At 38.6% G+C, this 5,571-nt stretch overlaps 1 long non-coding RNA gene across 1 annotated transcript; it reads right to left on the reverse strand.

Moving 5' to 3' along the window:
• Positions 1–1,252: 1,252 nt before the first annotated feature.
• On the reverse strand, positions 1,253–4,941 carry LOC113230140. The gene is made up of 3 exons (XR_003310459.1): positions 4,898–4,941; positions 2,940–3,054; positions 1,253–2,441 (listed from the first exon to the last, which is right to left on the reverse strand). It is a non-coding gene; the product is annotated as an uncharacterized LOC113230140 (long non-coding RNA).
• Positions 4,942–5,571: the final 630 nt, after the last annotated feature.

Below are 5,571 nucleotides of genomic sequence, written 5' to 3' on the forward strand. Positions count from 1 at the left end.
CTCCCAACGCTTTAGACTACTTTAATATTAGTGGTATGCTTCCATCGAATGCTCAAAATTATGCTTCGCATTTTTTAGCTGGCCTCATCGTCCACAAACAATAATACAAACGATCGCGATAAATATTTGAAATTTTTTCACGACCAACACCACCCATAAAGAAAAAAGATCTAAAATTTTCTTTACACAAATAGGACAAAATAACCTCTCCCGGCGTTCTTTTTATTATACCACCTTACAAGGAAAACAACATTTTAGTTAAACTAAGATGGAACTTTTGTCAATAATCGGGTTTTTCACTCTATATGTGTTTTTAATAGCACTAACTGTATCAACCTATGCTTATACGTCCCACCACTGGGCACGGGTCTCCTCTAAAGAGAGGCTTTAGGCCTCAAGTCATGCTGCTGACGGTTTGGGCAGATATCACTAATAGAAAATGCGATATTTTTTTTACATTTTGGCGAAATACAGGGTAACATTTTTATTCCACGATGTTTCAGGGGGTGAGCCTATCCATAAATACGAACAAACTGTACTACATGTCACACATGAAATCGTGAAACAATCAGCTATTATTTTGATCGATTATACACGAACATTTAGCAAGGAACAGCTTTTTCAAATGTCACCCTGTGTAATTTTCACTGGAAGACTTAATAATACAAAACAATGCCCGCGAAAGTAAATAACTCATTATGTTCGAGAAAGCGACAACATTAAATAAAATAGTATTAAACGATCATCTTAATCGTAGTTAACTAAAATTTGATACAGGCTAAAAGCCTATCTGGTTTGTTCCTTGGTAAGCGCAAGTTAAAATTGCAATTTAATTGTATTGTAACGATGGGGAAGTTAGTTACAAATGCACAAATAAAAATAAAAAATAATTTATCTATCAATTGAGCACTAATCTACCAAAAAGTTGTAGACACCTAAACTTCATATCAAGCATATGGACTGTAAGTTCTTTTTAAACTTGTGAATTTAGTAGTTAGGCGTAGTTTGCTACTACATCCATGGTAGCGCTTATACTTGGCACCTGAGACCGTGTTGTCTGTTGTTATATTAGAATGCGGGTAAAACTTATTTACTTTGTAGTTTAACTACCGTCCTTGTATGCTTTCTAAAAAATGTTGTTATAATACGTTTATGTGCACGTGTTCTCGTGTAAGTAAGTTACTTGTAATTCTTAGTGAGAATAAATGTCTTAAACCACAACTTAACAAAGCGTTACCTGTTAAATTTCGACGTATTATAAATCAGGAATGCAATAAATCGTTGTGACTTGTAATTCATTTAAAAAATCATCATGAATATTTAATACTAAAACTTTTCAATGTAAATTTCTGACACAATTCCAAATCAAAACGTATTTTTAAGATATTTTTCCCTACTTCTCAATAATCACAACACTACAGGATATACAGTTCCATTTTTCACAATTAAAAATATTGATTTTTATTAATAAGACTTGATTATATTAATTTGTTCGATTCCGCTAAAGAAGTGTGTATACATTGTTCTGAAGTGTATTTTTCACAGGCACTAATTTCACATTTAACAAAAGAGTATTGACTACCGAAGTTTCGTTGCGTAACAAAAAATGTTACGCGGTAAATATATAGAATTGTTCAAACATATCTTGCGCGTCAGTTTGAACAACTCTTCAAGTGTAATAGGTAAATAGATTTTTGTATCACTGTATCATTATTTTCGCTAGAAGAAACGATCATGACAACATACTATAGCAAATGAAATGATCACAATACGGTAGTGATTTGGAAAGAGCGCCATTATATACTCAATTATTCTACATAAAAGTCTTTGCTCTTGCGCATTGCGGTCATGCAGAGTAATTGTAAACGAAGTTTTTTAATAGTTTTTTTAGGAATTTATAAAGCCAATTTAAAAATACAATTACGCTGCATGTTCACTTTATCTAGCACGTACATAAGGCATATTTTCAATCTGCGAAAGTTCCGAAATCTTATTCTTTAAGGACTAATCGTAAAATTCGTCTATCTCCGATGAGCGAGCGATTATCGATCATTTTCCCTGGCGGGAGATACGAATTAATAGGCAGGGACATTGTCTCACAAGTTCTATTACACAACGCTCTTTTCGGCGCAAGGAAATTGCGATCCATTCAAGCTCATGAATTAATCTATCAGATTAGTTAAAACCGTCACAGAAACAAACTAATTAGAAGTCCACTTAGTCGTTACTAGATAGATAATGTTGTCGCATAAAGAGCCTCACTCTTGCACGATCCTAGTCCTGTCGTTGGCGTAGTAGACGAGCAGAGAAGGACGGCACGGGGGTCATTGCGCGGGCGCAGTCGCCGCGGACGCGTTGGAAGGGCGCGGGCGCGGGGCCTGCCGCCTTTGGCGCGCGAGGAACGAGTGCCCGGCTGACAGGAGGGCGAAGCGGGTTTCCACCTGAAGAACAATTAGTATTTATTCTGTCCGGCAAACAGACTATCCGATGACGCACACTGTTGAAGTAAGATATTTCCTATACCAAAATTAAAAAGATAATTCTCACTATGACTAATGCAACTAAAGTATGTAAAAATACCAAGATATGATGTATAAACAACGACCAGGATTTCGTTATCTTGCCTCGCTTTTCGGGTCCTGTTTGGTTGGTTAACAATAGTAATATGTAGGAGGTTCTGTGTTCGGTACCCATCGAGGAGCCTGCACCACTAGGTGCTTTCCAATCGTATGCAGTGTAGTTTACTAAAAATCACTTGCTTTAATGGTAAAAGAAGTCGGCTTGTGAAGTCCTAACTAACTTGGGGTCAGCTCGATGGACTATAGACTAAAAGCCTCCCGTGCCCAAAAGTGAGTAGATACGTTTCTAATGATTATGACTAGTTGGTTAACCGTATCTCCTCATTGGCGGCTAATGGGCTTAAATAAAAAGCGACATACTGCGTCCCGATGGCATCGCGCGCCGAGCTGGTACCACGCCGAAGCCAGCAGCCGCTGCTCGCTATTGGCGCGTGCTCCTTCCTCACTTCCGCTCCCGCTACCGCTTCCGCTCCACCTATAACAAACAACAGTACAATAATTCAAAATTAAAGTAAGTCTCTATGATATGATTCCCGTTTATGACCATTCCATATCGTCCCGGTAATTGTCATATAAATAAAGCCATTTTTCACCAATTTTCAGCCAAAGTAAAGCACAGAGAAATCACCTTTCAGCGACCAATAAAATTCCGTTATTTTGACACGTTCAAGTCGCTTAGTTATAGTAACGAAATACCTTTGATTGCAGAAGCATAATTTTCCTTTTTTTAAACTAAAACTTTCATAGATGTCTCACAGATGGCGCTACTGCACAAAGTTGTTAAAAACCACAGATATTTATCTAGATAGACGCCGCAAGTGCACGTACTTCGCGTGCCCAAAGTAAGTGAAATTCACTTATTTGCCGCTGCTACACTTCAGAACGCGCTCGACCGTTATCGTAGTTAAACACCAGTCGAAAACGCGAAAACTGCAAAAGCACCATAACTTAAGGGTATAATAAAGAGTTGGGCAGATACATACATACAATTATTACTACAAATGTGGAAATAAGCGTACACAATAAGAAATGTACCGATACTCTAACTAAACGTAAACTCAAATATCCGTAATTCCGAATTATAACAAAACCGTTACGCTTTACGATTTTGATGCTTTTTACATATATAGATTTTAAGACTTTCGTGGTTATTCACTAAATGATTATCACTAGTAACAGGTTTCTTACCACGGTATAACTTCTTTTTATTTTCCCGATATTTCGGAACGGTTGCACGTTCCATGGTCACGGGTTGACTGGACGGCGGCAGATGACAGCTTTATGGGCAGACATATCTGTCTACCCTCTTGCGCTGTCGACGACTACCTTCATCGCGATTTGTTGTGGCGTTACCATTGTCACTCACTTTTTTCACACAAACCACACTTACTGTATCCACACGCGAAACTGAACTCGAGGTGTTTTTGTTTTTATTACTGCACGCACTAAGGACCGGATTCCATGCACTGGACAGTTTAAAACCATCATCACGGTTAAATGTTTTGTACTTCGTGATCTCGATGGCTTCTCGTACCAACCGTGGTATGTAGTGACGTTCTGTCGAGAGTACCTGGGGGCTATGCAACTCGATCCAGTGGTTAGTGTCAGTCTGTGTGAGATGTTGTGCTATAGCCGACTTCTGTGCATCATTGTTTTTTACTGCTCGGATGTGTTCCTTCATACGATCGACAATTGTTCGTTTAGTCTGACCGATATACGAGCTCCCACAACTGCAGTTCACTTTATAGACACCCGGTGTTTGTAAAGGAAGGTGGTCTTTTGGTGAACGTAACATTTTTCCTATTTTGGTTAAGGGGGTGAAAACAGTTTTTATGGAAAACTTCCTTAGCGACCTGGCTATTTTATCTGTCACCCCTTGTACATAGGGCAGAAAAACTGGTAGTCTCTGTACGTCAATTTGCTTCTTCCTTTTGTGTATTGGTTTAAATGTTTTTATTTTGTACCCATTCTGTCGCAAAACCGTCTTAACGTGCTCCTGTTCCTGTGGTAGGTGGTGTGAATCACAAAGATCATAAGCTCTATTGGTTAATGACCTGACGACCGAATGTAGGTGTTTTGGGTGATGATGTGAAGTGGCATGTAAATATTTGTCCGTGTGTGTTGGTTTTCTGTACACAGAATGACCGAGTGAACCGTCTTGTCGGACTTTGACCAATACATCCAAAAATGCAAGCGCGCGATTTTTCTCAATTTCACAAGTGAACTTCATTTTGTTATGGGTGTTATTAAGACGTGCTAAATAATTTTGTATATGTTGCTCATTTCCTTCCATTATGCAAAATACGTCATCAACATACCTCTTCCATAATTTTATTGTTGATGGTGCTGACAGAATGGCGGCGTGTTCATAGTGTTCCATCCAAATGTTGGCAACAACGGGAGCAACGGGACTGCCCATCGCTACACCATCAATCTGAAGGTAGTATTGACCGTTATACAGGAAGTAGCTCGAATTTAAGCAATGTTCAAGTAATTGAGCAATCTCCATTGGGATGTTATTTTCTTGAAGTTTCACTTTGATAACGTCGATGCACTCCTTTATTGGTACGTTTGTGAAAAGAGACTCAACGTCATAACTAACCATTGTCTCATTCTCGTCAACTGTGGTACTATTTAGGATCTCAATGAAATGCCTGGAGTCCTTCACAAAAGAGTTCGTTGTGCCTACTAGAGGTGTTAGTGTACGAGACACATATTTTGCCAATTCAAACGTGGGTGAGTCTATCTGACTCACTATTGGTCGTAATGGTACGTTAGTTTTGTGGATCTTTGGCAAACCATAAAGCCTCGGCGGCTGGACGATACGTGGACGTAATAGTTGTTTTTCTATATCAACTGGGATAGCGCTCCTACATTTACATAGACAAAATTAGCTTTTGTTTTGTAATCTTCGTAAACACATTATGAAAATTCGAGCTAATGTCATTTCGGGCAAATGTATTTTCTGACTTCTGATAGGTAATCCCATGCC

The sequence above is a fragment of the Hyposmocoma kahamanoa genome, unplaced genomic scaffold, assembly GCF_003589595.1.
Source record: "Hyposmocoma kahamanoa isolate Upper Pololo Valley unplaced genomic scaffold, ASM358959v1 63, whole genome shotgun sequence".
Lineage (NCBI taxonomy): Eukaryota > Metazoa > Arthropoda > Insecta > Lepidoptera > Cosmopterigidae > Hyposmocoma > Hyposmocoma kahamanoa.